General features: G+C 41.7%; 1 protein-coding gene across 5 annotated transcripts in view; it reads right to left on the reverse strand.

The window, feature by feature from the left end:
- plekha6 (pleckstrin homology domain containing, family A member 6) overlaps positions 1-19,640 on the reverse strand; it is a 99,306-nt gene extending 79,666 nt beyond the window's left edge. For all 5 annotated transcript variants that reach the window (XM_028576705.1, XM_028576702.1, XM_028576703.1 and 2 more), the window contains exon 1: positions 19,511-19,640. The gene's annotated coding sequence lies outside the window, so the exon portion shown is untranslated. The remainder of the gene's footprint in view (positions 1-19,510) is intronic.
- Between the last annotated feature and the right edge of the window lie 385 nt (positions 19,641-20,025).

Below are 20,025 nucleotides of genomic sequence, written 5' to 3' on the forward strand. Positions count from 1 at the left end.
GGCTCTCTCTATCTTTATCTCATTTGCTGTCCACCTCTCTCTATCACACACACACACACACACACACACACACACACACACACACACACACACACACACACACACACACACACAATGTCTGTATCAGTATTTTTCCTCTCTTGTATTTCTCATAAAGGACAGCGCTTAAACAAAACCACCATGTGGTCTTAGCCACTGCCAGTGTGTGTGTGTGTGTGTGTGTGTGTGTGTGTGTGTGTGTGTGTGTGTGTGTGTGTGTGTGTGTGTGTATACACATCTGTCCAGAGTCATGGGAGAACTTATGGCCAGTGCTCCACAGGCACAAACATCCTGCCCATTTGGCCAGGAGTGAATGCCTAATCAGCTGGAGCCATGGATTTGGGGGTTGGGTGGGGGTTAAAGAGGTTAGTAGGGACGCTGCAGTTGTGTCAATTTGTTTTTTTTCCCTATTATGGAGGTCAGTAAATAAAAAAAGGTATTTGACTTGCAGATGAAAAGAGGAAGTAGATAGAATGAAAGAATGGTGGAAAGAAGGACACCAGTTAGCTAGCATGGTGGGGTCGGACTTTGCAGGCTGTTCTCATAAACTATTTGTATATATAGCTACGAAAAGAAAAGCACTGTAATTTATACGTATTCCATGTATTTAGGGTTGCCGAAATTTTGTAGGATATTATGATTCAATACTTTACTGCCATGCAACCTGCTAGGAATGTGGTGCAGTGTGCTCATTAGAAAACAAAAACAGAGCATTCATAGCAGGACAGTCAATACCCGTTAAAAACACATGTAGAGCGCACATATATAGAGGTTTACTCCTCGACGCAGCCAACGCGGGTTCAACTCCGACCTGCGGCCCTTTGCTGCATGTCATTCCCCCTCTCTCTCTCTCTCTCTCCCCCTTTCATGTCTTCAGCTGTCCTGTGAAAATAAAGGCCTAAAAACAGTTTCTGATGGGCTTTTTGTAAATGCAGAGCAGGTTGTCATCCCATGTCAGAGTGGAGGAGATTGTTTTTGCCTAAAAAACATAAAGCTGACCACTCTTTCCAGCTCTACCCCATCCTTTCCACCAACTGTTGTGCATACTTTTTTTCGTATGATTTCATTCGAACCCTTTCATGAGGATGCGTTGGACTTTGACACCAAAGACCATGGTTTGCATTGTGTTTCCTATTCAATCAGGGCTTCTTTTTAACCATGCTCACAATTTTTCCCTAACCTGAACCAAGTAGTTTTAGTCACGTAAAACCTAGATCAAAGAAAAAAAAAACTATCAATCATTTTTATAACTGTTATTTGAAACAGCTGGCTGTCATTTATGACAGGCGACATATTTGTGCGCACATCCTCCTTTATCGGTCATGAAAATCCAATGGTGGATTGAATGGAAAGGAAGGAAGGAGGAGGAGGAAAAGAGTGAAGAAGGGAAGGAAAGAAAGGAGGGAGAAGGAAAAGGGGGAGAAAGATGGATAGAAGAAGGGAATAAAGGAAATAGGAAAGTAAATATATGAATAAAGAAACAAAAGAAAGGAAAAACGGGGACGGCAACATGAGTTCTAGCAAATACCCAATGAAGGAAGAGCTGTTATTACATGACTGAAGTTCCATATTTAGGTCATGTGATGACAACGGAGCCGTCTCCATGAAACAGAGCAAACTCCAACTGCTGACGAAGACCATGAATGAAGGCTCTGATTTTGAAGCTCGACTACAAAGAAGGCTTTTCTCCCACATCTGCGCCTGAAAGAGAAAACCGGAGGCCAGGGTACGTACGAATGTGGGAAAACGACTCCTGATGAATACGTCTCTATTGTAAATACGCAACTGCATGTACATGTTGCTTGATTTTTTTTTCAGTTAATGCTCAAATCTATTTTGTCAAGATGAATGGTACATATGAATGGTTTGGTCTAAAGAAATAGTTTTCCTTTGTTGCTAGTAAGGCTAATACGAACAACATTTCTACTGTTTACGCTTAAGTCACTGGCCCCAGGAACATTTAGTGTTGGGTTTTGCATAGCGTTTCCTAGTGTGAAATGACAGTTTAAAGGAATATAGTGCTGGTAAAATTGTTTGTTATAATCTGGGGTTTTTTTATGTTGCAAGCACATGAAATGTAAAAATTGTGCAGATATTCACCTTAGGTGAATTTAAATGAATTTACAGTCAATGGTAGCATTGAACTAGTTTCCATCAGTGTGTAGATAATGTAATATGGGAACATTGGCACTGGGTAGCATTATGTTTAGCATGTCTAGCAGTATGCCTATTGAACTATTAAGGGTATCCTTACTGATATATTGGCAAATGTGAATACTGGATTTTTGTACAAGCCTGGAACCAAAGAGGCTGTGGGCCAGATGTACTAACACTTTTGTGCCCACTTCAGGCGTATTTGTTTCGCAACGTGCGCATAAAAGTACGGCGAGGAATGTACAAACAGGCTGCACTGAGGTAAAAGCGCAGACTGCCAGTCGCGGGGACTGATTTTCACGCTTTTTCATGTCAATCATATGCATTCATGGGTGGGCGAAGGGGAAAGTTGAAAGTTTCCCACAAAGAGATGGGAGAGGAAGCATAAAGTGCACCTAATTATGTATTCAGGTGTAAACCAGCCGCAAGCGGGTTTCCTCGCACATGCCTCCTGGTGAAATGGCAACAGTAATCCGAGCAAGACGAAGATAGAATATCTCAGAGCACAAAGTTGTATGTTGCATATCAGTTAATAGTTACTATAAACATATACTTACAAGGGGAAGAATGTACAATACACAATTAGGGTTGGGTACCGAACCTGGTACTATTACCGGTACCGACCGAATCATGTCGGTATTACCGAAGATTGGTTCACGTAAAATCAAACGGTGCCAAATTTCGGTACCTGAGAGTGTGTAAGCGCTTATCTGTCCTGTCTGCATATTGATGGAGAGCAGAGGTCCGACACACACACACACACATGCGCGCACGCATGCACAGGTGCATGAGGTGCAGAGCCGACGTAGTAAACTACGTCGGCTCTGCAGTTTTGTTGAAGTCACAGTGAGTCACGGCGATGCCAATAAAGTGGTTTCAAGTGTGGTTACAGTTTTTCAAAACTTCACGCAGGCACCTTTCTCCGTGATATGATATTAATGGCGAGCCGAAAGCAGTCGCGATGCTGTTGACGTTACACTTCCTCTGACACGAGCAGGCACAACGGTGGTTTCTGTGCCCTGGGGACTGACTGACAGGCTAGGGTTGTAAGGCAAGGCAACTTTATTTATTTACAGCACCTTTCAGCAACAAGGCAATTCAAAGAGCTTTACATGAAACATTAAAGAGCAATTTAAAATGGTCATGATGAAAATAATAATATACAAATACAAGAATAAAAGTTACAGTGAGTAAGAAATTAATGATTATTCAATTTAATAGGTTGTAGGGATGGGTTTGGTAGGAGAGAGGGAGGGGTATTTATTTATATTTTATTTTTATTTTTTTAAATTTCTTTAGAGTGTAAAATTATTCTAAATAAATAATATAATGTTCTAAATAAATAGGATAAATAGGTTTGGAATTTTTTTTACAACTGAAATACTTTCTTTTGTAATTACAGAGGGAAAGTACAGAAAAAAGTTCCGTTGGGTAACCGAATTCCAGGTATCGGTATCGGTACCGATATTGGTTCAGATGCGAAATATACCCAACCCTATACACGATATAACTTTGTCAGTTTACACAGTGTACATGATGATGCCTCATGGGCCTACAGTCACATGCATTTGTCGATGTCAGCATTAAAAGCAGCTTGAGTAAGAGCCCCTGGGCTCAGCAGGTCTCCCATATTACAGTGCATATTAACATGTCATCCTGTCAACATGAATCCTGAGAGGCTGCACTTAATCACATAAATCTGGATAATGTCTCTACTCCTTATGGCTCCTCACGGTGATGTGTTCCATCCAGTACAATGTACTCTACTGTTTGAAAGGCAGTCAGAAATATGTAAGTTGCAATATCACAATACTATGTCTACGTGGAGTTGAAAGGCTTATTAATTGATATCAGTGACTAAACTACAAACTACTGTATAACCACCTTTTATAAAAAAAAAAAAAAGCTTACAATTAATCAGTGGGATGCTTTTATTGTGAAGAAGTTATAGGAAATGCAATGTTTGTCACACCAGCTAGTGAGTTGTCAACAGGCTTACCACTAGCTAGCTAAAAAAACACTGTCTGTTGGCAGTTAGACTGTAAATATAATAGACAATGCTTTCGGGTCTGAAAAGTGAAGCCAAAGCTGAAGTGCCATAAATCTGCATTCTATCTCATTTCCATCAGGGGGCGACTCTACTGGCTCCAAAAAGAAGTTTCAGTTTCTATAGAAGTCTATGGGGAAATGATCTTACTTCTCACTTGATTTATTACCTCAGTAAATATTTCATAATGAGTTTATGGCCTCAACCGCTAGTTTCAATTCTTCATGCTGTATTTATACAGCATGATGTTCATTTAGTAAATTATGGTCCTATTTATTTTAAAATAGACAATAAAGCAGGGGATGCTTTAGGGGCGTGGCTACACACCGACCTGTCAATCAGGACGGAGGCTTGGCAATGCTAACCATGGAACTGTGGGCATTAAAACAGACCAGTGTTAAGGTTGGAGGTTGAAGGTGGACATGGCGAGCATCTGTTTGTACCATCATTTTCTAAAAGGCATGCTCGGTATGGCACAGAGCCAGCAGAAATGTGGCCACCATCCAGAGCACAGAGCTGGCAGCGTTTGCGTGGCTTCGAGCAGGGGGAAGTAGCCTACAGCAGAATGGCCATACAGTATATGGCCCTGTGCCACATATATGTAAGGCTCTTCAATTATCATCAAACAATAAATCAGGTGTTGTCTTGCTCGCAGCCAACAGAGCATAACATTTATTACTATTTTCAACAAAGTGTGTGCAGTGCTGTATTTCAATTTGCGCACTGTACTTAAAGCTTTACTGCGTAACGTTTTGATATTAATGTCTGTCTGTTACATTCAAGCCATTGCCAAATGAGTTGCTACAAAGCTAATTAAGGCAATCGGCTCCACACAACTCTCTCTGTAGTTCTCAGTCTGGCTATGTTCAGAAGATTCTGTCGTGCGGCGACTTTCGTGCGCAGAAAATCGTGGGGAAATAATGACCTCTTCTGAAGAGTCCATCATGTTTCTTTAATCCTCCGTGTCCTCCTTGGCTACTTGCAACTGCATGGAGGAGGGGTCAGCCACTGGCCACATGGCACTGGTCACACCTGCAGCCCATCAGGGAACCAGGGGAGGCAGATCCATTAACAGAGACACAAGTTGGGAACCAAGGACAAAGCAGGCAACACCATTGGTGCTTCCACTGAGTGCCTGGAAAAGGAGACCATCGGCCTAGGAAAAGGAACCTGATCTCTCTTCCCTCTGGAGACACATACAGAGGTAATTGAAAAGGACTCACCTGTCTCTCTGCTCTACCCCACAGGACAGTGGAACAGGTCTGCCTTGAGAGAAGGCTACAGGCCGAAGGACCCCAGATGGGAAGACTCTTTTGTTCAAGTTTAACCCACTCCCCTTTCCCCCCAAATTATTTATTAAAAGAGACACTTTATGTTAAAAGCTTACTGTCTGAGTCTCCTACTTTATTTTAAGTCTTGCCTCTAAGTCCCCTGGGTTGCCGCAGCGTTCATGAGCTACTCAACATGTGCACAGCTCCCAGCTAAGCTGAAGTGAGAGCTATTTGATATCAGTTTGGTACCATCAGTTGTGTTGTGCAGAAGTCAGGTTGATACACAGCCGACAGCCCTATTGGACAACTGTTAGAATTCATATTTTGGCAAAAACCAATCAGCTAAGTAAAGAGAAACGAGTGGCCATCATTACTTTAACAAATGAAGGTCAGTCAGTCCGGAAAATTGCGAAAACTTTGAATGTGTCCCCAAGTGCAGTCGCAAAAACCATCAAGCGCTACAATGAAACTAGCTCACATGAGGACCGCCCCAGGAAAGGAAGACCAAGAGTCACCTCTGCTGCTGAGGATAAGTTCATCCGAGTCACCAGCCGCAGAAATCGCAAGTTAACAGCAGCTCAGATTAGAGACCAGATGAATGCCACACAGAGTTCTAGCAGCAGACACATCTCTAGAACAACTGTTAAGAGGAGACCGCGTGAATCAGGCCTTCATGGTCAAGTAGCTGCTAGGAAACCACTGCTAAGGAGAGGCAACAAGCAGAAGAGATTTGTTTGGGCCAAGAAACACAAGGAATGGACATTAGACCAGTGGAAATCTGTGTTTTCGTCTGATCAGTCCAAATTTTAGATCTTTGGTTCCAATCGCCGTGTCTTTGTGCGACGCAGAAAAGGTCAACAGATGGATTCTACATGCCTGGTTCCCACCGTGAAGCATGGAGGAGGAGGTGTGATGGTGTGGGGGTGCTTTGCTGGTGACACTGTTGGGGATTTATTCAAAATTGAAGGCATACTGAACCAGCATGGCTACCACAGCATCCTGCAGCGACATGCCATCCCATCCGGTTTGCGTTTAGTTGAACGATCATTTATTTTTCAACAGGACAATGACCCAAACACACCTCCAGGCTGTTTAAGGGCTATTTGACCAAGAAGGAGAGTGATGAGTGCTGCGCCAGATGACCTGGCCTCCACAGTCACCGGACCTGAACCCAATCGAGATGGTTTGGGGTGAGCTGGACCGCAGAGTGAATGTTTTCAGTTATTTCACACTTTTTTAAGTACATAATTCGTACTAAATAGTTTTGATACCTTCAGTGAGAATCTACAATTTAAATAGTCATGAAAATAAAGGAAACGCATTGAATGTGTCCAAACTGTTGGCCTGTACTGTATATATTGAGGTAAAAGGGTTTCTTGAAGATAGGGGTTAGTTAGCTGAAGTTTTGGTTTTGGTCATGGTTTCACCTTGGTGCGTTTGTCTTCATTTGTCGCTGTGGGTGTATTAATGTGTATCAATAAGCATAAGCATTTTAGTTTAAATTGGCATTTAGCCATTTTCTTCCTTAGTTGGGACTATGGTCAAATTCATATGCAATGCAAATCAACTCAAAATTACACCAGCCTTAAAAGATACATGTTTATGGCTACTACAAGTACTGATGTGTATCATCTGTTCCGTTTACTCATTAGAAAATGAGTTTAAAAATATATACAGTACAGGCCAAAAGTTTGGACACACCTTCTCATTCAATGTGTTTCTTTATTTTCATGACTATTTACATTGTAGATTCTCACTGAAGGCATCAAAACTATGAATGAACACATATGGAAATAACTGAAAACATGTCTTATATTTTAGATTCCTCAAAGTAGCCACCCTTTGCTTTTTTTGATAACTCTGCAAACCCTTGGTGTTCTCTCAATGAGCTTCATGAGGTAGTCACCTGAAATGGTTTTCACTTCACAGGTGTGCTTTGTCAGGGTTAATTAGTGGAATTATTTCCCTTATTAATAAAAAAGCAAAGGGTGGCTACTTTGAAGAATCTAAAATATAAGACATGTTTTCAGTTATTTCACACTTTTTTGTTAAGTACATAATTCCATATATGTTCATTCATAGTTTTGATGCCTTCAGTGAGAATCTACAATGTAAATAGTCATGAAAATAAAAAGGAAACGCATTGATTGAGAAGGTGTGTCCAAACTTTATATATATATATATATATATATATATATATATATATATATATATATATATATATATATATATATATATATATATATAGTTGATGCTACTGCTGATTGAGTGTGTTGTTTAGGTCAGGAAATCAACAATGACCCGGGTGGTCTGGCAGTAAAGGAGGGAGGAGGGAGGAGATGGATTAAGACACAGCTAAGGGACTGGGACTGCATGGGGAATGTGCTTTCTAACAAATGAGCTTTAGCCCCTGGAAGCAGCTGGTGTTTGTCCTAACAACGGTACCTGGATAAGATCAGAGAGAGGCCAGGACAACACCACACAACAAGACAAGACAGAACTCCGTAACAACCAGCCGAGGAATCTTGAGCTGTGTTACATCCCAACAGGTCCCGCTTAAGCCTCCCACAGAGTTCCACAGAGCACTGAGCCACTGCAGTGAGATAGTGGTCACATTCACGCTCCAAGCATTTAGAGCTACTTGTGGTTCCTAGAGTCTCTAAAAGTAGAATGGGAGCCAGAGCCTTCAGCTACCAGGCTCCTCTCCTGTGGAACCAGCTCCCAGTCTGGTTTTGGGAGGGGGGGGGCAGACAGTGTCACCACATTTAAGAATAAACCGAAAACCCTCCTCTTTGAGAAAGCATATAGTTAGGGAGTGAGGAGATCCAGAAATGCTTTTTACTAACCTAGCTCTGGGGAATTTACATCCCAGAGTCCTTATGTTTCTTTTTCCCAGCTTTTTTCCTTGGACTAGGATGGCACCAAGATCTTGGTTGCAGCTATCACAGTGGTCCTTCTTCCATACACCCCGCTACGCTCCTGCTGCATCCTGCTACATCCAGCTATGCTCTGCTGTGCCACACTACATCCTGTAACGCCCTGCATTGCCCTGCTATGACATGAACTACTACGACTATCATTTTTAGTCACTGTTCCTTTATCTTTATTGTGACTATTATTGCCACTGTTCATCACACCCCCAACCGGCCCCGTCAGACACCGCCCACCAAGAGCCTGGGTCTGTCCGAGGTTTCTTCCTAGAAGGAAGTTTTTCCTCGCCACTGTCGCACCGTCGCACTATGCTTGCTCTTGGGGAAATTATTAGAATTGTTGGGGCTTTGTAAATTATAGAGTGTGGTCTAGACCTACTCTATCTGTAAAGTGTCTCGAGATAACTCTTGTTATGTTTTGATACTATAAATAAAATTGAATTGAATTCAGAACGCCATGTCACATGATGTCTGTTTGCTCAGAACCATGAAAAAAAAAAAAGGCTTTCACACTAGAATCGAACCGGACCCTGGTTCAGTTTCATGCACACCGAGATCGCCTCTTTTTGTCAGACCGAGGTCCAGCGGTTTGGTCCGGACCTTAGTCCGGGGGAGGTTTTACACCTGTCATTTTGGTTCGGGTGAAACTGAAAAGCCCGAAAGTCAGACCAAACATTGTTGGCGTGAAAGCCCCCTATAAGGGATCTTTTTGATTATGGGGATTACGAGGCATTCATTAAAATGTGTTAATGACTGACTAAAAGAACAGAACAGACGTGAGGGAGCGATACAATTGGCTTTAATTAATCGGCATTAAATCTGCAGCCCAATTAGTTTGCGAAAGACTGCAGATACAGCAAGTCTGACATCCTTTTCTACCTAAGCCTGTTACAGGACAATAATAATAACCTGCATATAGTCAGGTTATTTCAACATGAGAAATCATTGTAGACATGAGATTGCTTAATTAGACAAAGTTGCAAAGAATGTTGCATTCATGATTCAGATTCCACACATAAACACGAACGTTAGAGCCACCATCCCTGTTTCCCCGGGTGTCTTGCATTTTACAAATCATGCAATAATATAACTATTACAGCAAAAGCAGTTTCCACAACATCCCATTTCTTTTCCTGTCCCACTGAAGACCAATCAACAAATGTTCTGATCAAAAGGGTGCTGAAACACTGCATTATACGTAACACCTTGTTTCCTTGCTCCCCTGTCCTCCAAGGAGGCTCCTCTCTCCTCACTTTCCATCTCCTGCTAAATGCATTTAAGTGATTGGACCTCACTAAGTGATGGCAGACTTCGATCAATTTCCGGGGCATGGGCCGGAGGACGGAGGAAGGGAGGAGGCTACATTAGCAGAAAGGAAAACCCGCTGAGTGACCAGCAGAAACAGACCCCAGACAAAAAGCTCTCACAGCATCGACTGGGAAGAGGTCAAAGGTCATCATTTTCCCCAGAGTTGGATCAAGCTGGACGTAGAAGTAATCGTAGTAAACTGAAAACAGATTCATTCTTTTTTTTTTTTTTTATACTGATGACAACAGGCAAGAAGAGGATTTAGATTATCAGCATTTACAGCAACAAGCCACAGTTGAGGCAGATGGAGACCAGGCATGGCTCTGCATAGACTTAAAATAAAGTAACATGTCCAACTGACTCCAACTTAATTACAGTAGCTGTTGCTAGTAAGCAGTAAACACTGATACTATGCAGAACATTGAACTCCTTCCTAACAAACAGCTACGATTAAGTTGTGACTGTCAGTCCTTCCCTATTATGGATACAACAAGGTTGTAGCAGCTTCCAGTCATAGATACAGATATAGTAAGATCCTTATGAGGGCCACTGCAGGAGCCACAGTGTGGGTGTCCTATCAGTGGTGTAGCAAACATAATTTTTTTTTTTTTAAAACATAAAAATATTTTTTCAGCCAATTTTTGACCTGCACAAAACATTTTGGGTAGAAAAAAAGTCTATACATTTGAAAGTTTTTTTCAAAAATTAAAAAGTCTTAACATGAGTCCGACATATTTATCAGCAAAAAGAACTCCACACTGATGATAGGCTTACTGGCCAATAGGTAAGGTCGTCCACTGATACAGGATTCAATAAGGATTCACTGCTCCAAATGTATGTTTAACATTAAAACATGATTCATAAAAGCATGTCAACAATGAATAGGCTATTTTAATAGCCTAGAATTCTATGCAAAAAATGTATGTATAAAGTCTTTAGGCCGCTCTACATGTTATTGTAGGCCCAGTTTAATATGCAACTTCATTTGATTCAATATATGCAGTAGGGGGTCCCTGCTCCGTCTCTCTTTCAGTTAAGGGGTCCTTGGCTTAAAAAAAATTGAAGACCCCTGCATTAGATAACAGGTACATTACAGCGCTGCACCAGAAGTGCACTTAACAATAACCTTGTAACTGAAAAAACACTTGAATGCTATTTTAAATGTTTAGGATCCATCACTAAATTCACCCAATATCATAGTATAATTATTTCAGGAATCATGCATGATTGAGATTGTTTTTTTATTACTCTAACCTTACCCCAAGGGGTACACTTACCCCCATTGGAGAAACACTGTAGTCATACAGGACGCTTCATATACCTTCCAGTCATGTCCGACAGCGCTACAGGTAGAGTGGTGCCCTGAATATTCTCCAGGCTTGGCAGCTACAGCAGACGCCTCTCATGAATCACCTGCTGGCCTGATTCCATCACTTCACAGCAGCGGAGCACCAAACGCAGGCAGCAGACTTCTGGCCCAGTTGGCAACAACAACCAGCTTTCTAGTTTCCCGGGTTGACGGGAAGCCTGAGCCATACTGTCCCCTGGTGGACACGGCAGGCACACACAACAAGACTTAACAGCAACTCCATCCCGTCCTCAGATTATTAACCTTCAGCTTCAGGGTTTTCTCTGTAAGCGCCAAACACCCCATCTAAAAATGTATTTCCATTCCAAAAGAGAAAAGAGAGAAAGGAGAAACTAAAAATTAGAGTAAACAACTAACTAGGTTCCTTTGGAAGAATGGTATGCTATCCAGATCAGTATATCGTTACACCTCTAGTTACAGTGGATTCCAACAGTCACTCAGTGTCACAGGAAAAAACAAAGTTAACTTCTCAAACCACTCCTGCAGTGGAATGCCCTTCTCCTCGGTTGATGCCAAGCGTGCTTTGCCGATTAAATACTACATCTGGCAGAGCTTTGGAGGAGGTAATAGCAGGTAGAAGCAGAGCAGCAATTTCTGGCACAACTTTGGCTACTTCCAAGGTGCATGGAAAAAGGGGTCAAATCTCCAGCAACACTTGCAGTAAACCTACAAGACAACCTGGGGCGGTTGTGGGAATAATTACTGCCGTCTGTCAGGAGCAATGGAGGAAGTGGTGTGTCATTATAGGGCCAAAAAACCTTAAGGAAGAGGTCGGGGGTGGATGGATAGGACAACAAAGAGTTTGATTTGGTCCCCTAAACTTTACCGAATAATTTTAGTTGCCTAAACTTAACCAGACGATGTTGCAAATCAAAAATAATGTATAGATAATCTATTTATGTTGTTGTTTCACTCATTTTAAAATCACGTCTGCCTAATATCTGAGCTTTAACTGTTTATTCTACTCATAATGAAGACGGGATTAATAACTACTCGGTGGACACTACCGGTCAAAAGTTTGGGGTCACTTAGACATTTCCATTCCACTCCATTCTAGACAGAATAACAGCTGATCTGACTGGGTGGCTGATCTTTAATGCAATATCTACATTGGACATTATCAGCAACCATTCATCCAATGTTCCAAAGGCACATTCTGTTTACTAATCTGATCTGATTTTAAAAGGCTAACTGAGAAATTATTGGAGAACCCTTTTGCAATTATGTAAGCACAAAATGTAATCTGAAAACTGCTGCCCTGGTTAAAAAAACAATGCCATTGATCTGGAATGGAGTGGAAGGAGAATTTCTAAGTGAAACTTTTGACCAGTACTGTATATACCAAGTCTGCCTGAATGTGTGCCCTGAATGCCTGTTCAGTAGGAGTGTGATATGTGTGTGTGTGTGTGTGTGTGTGTGTGTGTGTAATTCTTCAAGGAAAACCAGTAGGAATATAGTTTGACACAATCAGACCTACCCCTGTTCACCCTTTACAAAGACTTACTAATATCTTGGTGTGCTACTTGATTCACACCGTACATAACTGGAACACATTTCTAATCTTACAAAAAGAAAAGCTGAATCAGCAACTTCATGTGTATAACAATCCGATCATCAAAACGATCTTATCTCTCCTTTTCTGTTTCTGAAACCTACTTACATGCAATTGCGTTTTCAACAATGTCCTACTGTCTTCCAATCTGGTCTCTTACCACTAAGGATACGACTGAACCGATAGCACGACTGTACAACTGAGCTCTCGAGATCCACAGTAATCTTCCAAAGTGGTCTCACCATCGCACTCACACTCTCAAACGCTCCGACTTACCAAAACGACATAAACAGCCACGCTATTACATTTTATTTTCAGATTTAAAATAGCACTTCGCCAACACTTGCTGCACTTCTTCTGACACACAATATGAGACCGGTACGCCTCGCTAGGTCAGTCTCACAGGCACTTGTTTACTGCACGCAACGGCTGCCACATATTTAATTTATTTCATAATAATTCATAATCAGGTTCATTTGAACAACAGGCTTATTTCCATAGCAATGGACTATTAAATCTATATTTCAATAAGAACACTTGGATATAGTCAAAATTTCAAAACCTTTGGCGATTTTAGTGTTAGGGCCGAGCGCCACTAGCCTATTTTAGTAATCGCAAAATAACTTGACAATTTAATTTGAATGTAAATGTTATATGAATATACATAGTCTTGATTTTTATGGGAATTTCCTGGCAAAATGAAGGTTAAAAAAACTATTATTTTACATTTCATTTTGATTTTCCACGGGCCACCTGCAGTACGCTCACGGACCACTACTGGTCCGCGGACCACAGTTTGGGAATGACTGGTCTAGCCCATGCTAATATCCTGTACATCTGTTTTTGTCTTCACGTGCCGTAACTGTGTCCTATGTTCCGTTTTTAAACTAAATGTTACTTTTTTAATTCTTTTCTGTTGAATACATTTTGAAAAAAGACAACAAAAAACTCCTCTCTCTCCTTTTCCCTCCGAATGTCTTCTCTCCCCTGCACTCGCTCCTCCTCCCTCTCTATGTGAAATCACCCTGGCCTTCATCCCTTTCACATTTCCCTCTCAGCCTTCCCACTGCTGTCCCAATACTCGCTCCCTCTCCTGCAGACAGTTGACTAGCGGCCAGGGTCCGTGAGGCCAGAATGACAGGAATTTAAACACGGGGGGAGAGAGGTAGAAACAATCGTGTCTTTGCGGGAAAGGATCTGGTCTTTTTTTCCTCCGGGGCGGCTCTCACTGACCACGATCCCCACAGAGCAGCTGCCCGCATTCGAACACTCACTGCGTCTTTCTCTCCTTCTTTCTTTCTTTCTTTCTTTCTTTTTTTCTTTCTTTCTTTCTTTCTTTCTTTCTCTTTTCCTGTCTTCCAGCTTATTTATCCCTACTTCTGCAGCGAGAGAGAGATTTAAACATAAACACATATAAACACTCATTAAACACTATGCATGCGCAATCTAAGCAGAGTATATGTGTGATCTGGAGTTAAAAGATGTTATGTAAAATGTTATGGCCAAAATGTTAAACTGAGGGCCATAATGAAGACTTATGTTTGACCATCATTTAACTTTTAAAAGTCATTTTCAGATTTCAGATTTTTTTGACATGGAACTAAGTTTTCTTTCTATTGGTCCTCCACTGAATATAGTACTGAACAGTATTTGTTTATGTGCATTACAATTTTGATGTTGATGCATTTTGCCTAACATCTGCTCTCTTCCCTCAATCATATACGTACTAAAACAAAGACACCTCAGTGTTTCCTTTAGGATTTTTTTTTAGCAGTGGGGGCAAGTCTGTCAGAACACCTCCCCCAAGTCCCGTGCCCTGCCGCCAAATGTTTTACATATTAAACAGAACTGACACTTCGCTGCAACACAAACAAATATATTTATTCACCTCTATTCACACACAATGAGGCATATTGAACTGTATTTTTGAGGAACTGTAGGGCACTTAACATCTACAACAGGTCTACAACATGAATTTTACAAGAAATTCTTCATAGGGAAACCAAAACCAAAATGAAACCATTCATAATGAAACTAATTGAATCTTTGCCTCAGTGGCAAAGTTGGCAGCCTTGCTGTGTGCATTTGATTTTTCCTGGCTTTTAGAAAAATAACTCCAAGGCTCGGTTATAGGGGAATTCAGAAAGAGGTGGCCCATTAATGCTGAGTAGCACACATGCTGCCATTTGGTCCCCCTGCGGCCTGTTCCTTAACACTAGAACGGCGGGAGAAATCTAACCGTGTTTTGGCGTGTCATACGTACGCCACTTTATGAGATCAGTCTGCAACACTATACACTAAATCTGTGTTATAAAAGATAGGCATATACCGATTATCTGGCCTTTTTTTGGCAGTTTGCAGATTATCTATATCTGTGTTTTATTTGACTGATAACCGATAAAGTTAATTCTCTTAAAGAGTGCTCTATTTTGGCTCTGCTACAGCTCTGTGTCTGTCCCTCTGCTTCGGTTTAACTCACCACTGAGTCTGACTTAATGTCCCACCCACAACACTATCTGACCTCTGTTGCTGGGTATTATGTTGAAAGTTTCTCATTTATTAAATAATTGCTTAAAGCATTTAAACAAAGTGTTGTGTTGGGGTTTGTAACATTCCTTGTCAACCTCAACTTAAAGGTGCTGTAGGTAGGATCGCGAAGATCCAGGACTTAGCCAAAAAATTTGAACATCGACAACTTCTCAGTCCCTCCCACCTTCCCGCTATAGCCCAAAACGGTCTCCTAAGCCCCTCCCCCCACAAGGGAGAATGAATGCGTGTGCATGAGCAGTAATTGACACACTACAGGCTGTAGGTGGTGCCAGAGGAGCCGGATTTTTTTTTAATTACCTGCTTCATGTAGTTCTACTCAAACATAAGGTCAGTTTCAGCAAATATGACAGAAAGTTAGTTTTATAAGGCTTACCTACTGCACCTTTAATTTTGACTTAAAGATTTTCATTTTCACTGGAAATTCATATCAGTTCCAAATATCGGTTATTGATTTCATTAACTAATAATAATTGGTATCGGTTTCAGCCTTGAAAAACCAGTATCGGTCACTCCCTAATAAAAGAGGTTCATTTCTTGAATTATATACACTGATATATCTGTAATATATCAATAATCAAGATAATATGTTATCTAACCAGCATAGCACTCTAATCCTCCATCAAGATAAAAACAGAACAGTGCTGTGTATTTCGGTCCTCTTTAATTCTTTGTGTCTGTGATTATCCAACATGCGGATGCCAACCTGGCGTCTGCCAGCTGCCAGGGAGACACAGCCCAGTGCCAGACCCACCAGGGAGGCTGAGGACCGGCACTTATACTGCTCCAAACTGTCCTCTGGAGCCTTGCTCCTATTACGCAGTCAACTCCAGAGGCTCAACAACACCACAGAGACCCAACTTGAGAAGTCAAGGTACATTAAAGGGGCAGCTTCCCCCATGGTACAAAAACATTATACTCTCTCATAGGCGTAATCTTTTTTTTTACATTTTTGCCACTTTTTTTATGTATTTGTTGCCTTATTTTGTAAGTTTTTTTTTTTTTTTTGTATGTCAACGTTTTTGTTGCCTGCTTCAAGGGGGTTGTTTTGAAAAAAATTTCAAAGATTTTTCGCTTTTCTCAATTACGGATGTCCCGATCACAGTATCGGATCGGAGCCAGTTTTGGCTTTTTTTTTTAACTGATCGGGGATCGGCATTCACCCCGTTTACCTTACCTCAAGCATGTACATCACCGCCTTTTTATTCATACGCGCCCTGCGCCTACAGACCACCAGACGGCCAGGATGCCGGCACTTTCAAACCATCATGTGCTCACCAGTGTCTGTCCAGAGAGTGTCTCGTAGCTTGCCAGTCCTTGGCAACAAGTAAAAAAGTCCGTCTTTCTTAGTCATCCTTTTTTTTTTAAGAAGCGGATTACTCTAATTCTCCACCCTTCTTCCGTGATTCCACCAGGAAACCACGCTTACAGGCCGTTATTCCCTGGAGCCGACATCGGTAAACAAGAGAAGAAAATCCAAAGATTGACTATTAACCGCAAGAGGCATCACTAAGTTAAGTTTGATCAAAGATTGACTATTAAGCGCATTAGTGTCACTAAGTTTAGTTTTTGTTGTCCAGCGGGGAACTTGAGACATGTTTTATTCTTTTTGTTGGGGGTTTGCTGGGATCCTAAAGAGAACTCTTTTGGTGTTGAGAGAAAAGACTCATTGCTGCAGTAGCCTAAGTTAAATGTACAGTATTAAGCTTAAGACATGTTTTAGTTTGGTAAAAAAAACAACGGTGTACAGCTCTGTTATCTGAGCAAATACAAGTATCGGATTGGGACTCGGTATTGGCAGATATTCAATATTTAAAAAGTCGGGATCGGATCTGGAGTCAAAAACGCTGTTCGTGTCATCCCTATTCTAAATACATGTCCCGGGACCTCCCTAGATAGAGATCTCAACCCCACCAATGTTGAACCCAAGGACATGCCCTTGTAGATTTTATTTTAAACTTCTGCCTCCAAAACAATACAATGTAGGTAAATTACAGTGAGTCAAATAATTGAAAAATGACATAAAAAGTATCAACAGCAACATGTCCTTGTAGACTCGAGACAGCATTCTTGTTTCCATTGAAACATATTCAAATAATCTGAAGATTATCAACACAAGTATGTATTCGAGCTAAATCAGAGACATGATTTTGTACTGAAGAAGACTCTCCTCTTGTTCAGTGTTCTCCTTACCGGACTGGTCATATCAAAACAGACAGAAATATGCTCATATTCATTTGTAAATAATATTAGTAGTACAGAGCAACTGAAGTTCTGAAAGTATTGGATATTTTGTTTACATTTTTGTGCACACAAATTAATATCGTGCATGCACACATTATAAACTTGTGCCCACAAGAAACGCATCGAGAATCGTTTCAAAAATTACAATTGCAGTGGAATCGTTTCTTTATTGGAATCATTTGGAGGATTTGGTTTCAGTTTTAGACTGCCGGGGGACTTCCTTTGACACACTGAGCTTCTCTCTTCTCTCTCTTTCCATTTGTGTGCATCCATGTCCCAGAAAGGCTTGTTACTAACCTAGCTCTGGGGAGCTTATTCCCCGTCGTCCTTATGTTTTTTTTTTTCACCCAGCACGTTTCCTTGGATTAGGGTGGCACCAAAATCATGGTTGTAGCCTGTCGCCGTGGTACTGCTGCGCGCCCTGCTATGCCCCGTTACACCCTGCTACGCTCTGCGGTGCCCTCTGTCACTGCCCGACGTGAGTCGAGTGCAGATGTAAGTCGCGCATGATCAGATTTAAACGGTTTACGGCATAACGTGTCTTACTGAAATTTGAGAAATCCATAAAATAACAAACGTTTCTCTTTACATACAATAACAGAAGATGGAAATCATTTCAAATACGTTTTAGCTATCTATGATTGTTTGATTGCTAACGTTAGCTCAAAACGCCATTCAAATGACAGCCTTTGTTGTGTTTGATTGCTAACTTGTAGCCAGCAACGGCAGTCATTTCAAAAACGTTTTAGCTATCTATAATTGTTTGATTGCTAACGTTAGCTCATAGACTGTGCGTTAGCTCAAAAAGCCGTTAGCATCTTGGAGGCTACTTGTTGCAAAGTGACGCACACGCGACTCAAACCTGCGCTCAACTCACATCGGGCAGTGACACCCTCCAGTGTCCTGCTACGTCCTGCTATGCCCTGTTACACCCTGCTACGCTCTGCGGCGCCCTCCAGTGTCCTGCTACGTCCTGTTACATCCTGTAACGCCCTGCTGTGCCCTGCTATGCCATGAACTACTAAACTACTTTTTCTAGTTACTGTTCCATTATCTTTATTGTGACTGTTATTTCCACTATTCATCACACCCCCAACCGGCACCATCAGACACCCCCTACCAAGAGCCTGGGTCTGTCTGGGTCTGGAGTTTTTCCTCGCCACTGTCGCACCAAATGCTTGCTCTTGGGGGAATTACTGGAATTGTTGGGTCTTTGTATATTATAGAGTGTGGTCTAGACCTACCTTATCTGTAAAGTGTCTTGAAATAACTCTTGTTATGATTTGAAACTATAAATAAAATAAGACTTCATAGTTAGGCTACATTTGGGCGAGGGAAAACTGGCGTGGCCTTGACTTCTCACCTCCAGATATGTAGAGACTGTAGAGCTGCACTTTATTGATGGTTCATGAAAACTACATTCATGTAACTGCTTTGGGGTCAATTTGTAATGTTTACATTGATACTTTAATGGTGCAGCAGGTTAGAGGGAACTTTGTACAATGTAGAATCTCTTTCATATCCAAGCTGAATTACTTATGCAACTGAAATATCTCAAATCCGCACTGAATCAGACATGTAATCGAATCAGGACCTTGTAAATCTGAATCGGGAAATCAGTGTCAGTATACCCAGCCCTAAATAGTACAGAAGGTAAAACATTTTGCCACTGGAGTTTAAACATAGTTCATCTCTGCATAACTAAGCTTAAAAATGTGTGGTGTTTACATGAAATAGTGTGGAGAGAGCTTTCCAAGTTGGATACACACACCCACACAGGCAAACCCATGCCTTTGTGTATCTTCCCCACACACACACACCCAGACTCAGCTTTATTTAGTCCTTCACATCAGCAGCACGTCTGGCTTCAGCTGCAGGTTTCACACACCCACAACAACGCACACACAAACACAGAAGCACACACACTCAACTGTGCCAGAAAGTTAACACAAAGAGCGCAGAAACTGGAGATCCCTCCATCTTTCCTCTCCTCCCCCCCTTCTCTCCCTTCAATGTTTAAAATAAAGGAACACGTGCAGCAGTGCTTACCTTCTTTCACCATCCCTTCCTTCACTTTCTTCCCTTCTCTTCTTTGTTGCTTTCTCCGCTCCGGTCTTCCTGTTGGTAGCAGCCGCCTACAACATGCTGGGGCTTGGCTGGAGTGGGCCGATCTACATCTGACAGCCCCGCCACTCTGGAGAAAATAAGAGAGAGGGAGAAAAAGAGAGAGAGAGAGAGAGAGAGAGAGAGAGAGAGAGAGAGAGAGAGAAAAAAAAAGAAAGGAAGAGATTGAATCTGCATGTGAGCAGAGAATCGACAGAAAAGAGAAATTTGAAACCTTCCAAGGCTCCAGTAACAATCGCCCCCTCCCTCCCTTCCTCCTCCTTAATGCTGTCTACCTCCATCTCCCTCTTGGTTTCCCTCCCTTTTCTCTCCTTTGCCTCCTCTCCCACTCGTTCATTCAGCATGCAAGTCAAAGCACTCACCCCCTCATCCTGTCCATTTCCACTCCTTTTCCGGTCACTTTCTTCCATTCTTTTCTTTCCCTCTCTTTCCTCAAATAT

The sequence above is a fragment of the Perca flavescens genome, chromosome 4 (assembly GCF_004354835.1).
Source record: "Perca flavescens isolate YP-PL-M2 chromosome 4, PFLA_1.0, whole genome shotgun sequence".
Classification (NCBI taxonomy): Eukaryota; Metazoa; Chordata; class Actinopteri; order Perciformes; family Percidae; genus Perca; species Perca flavescens.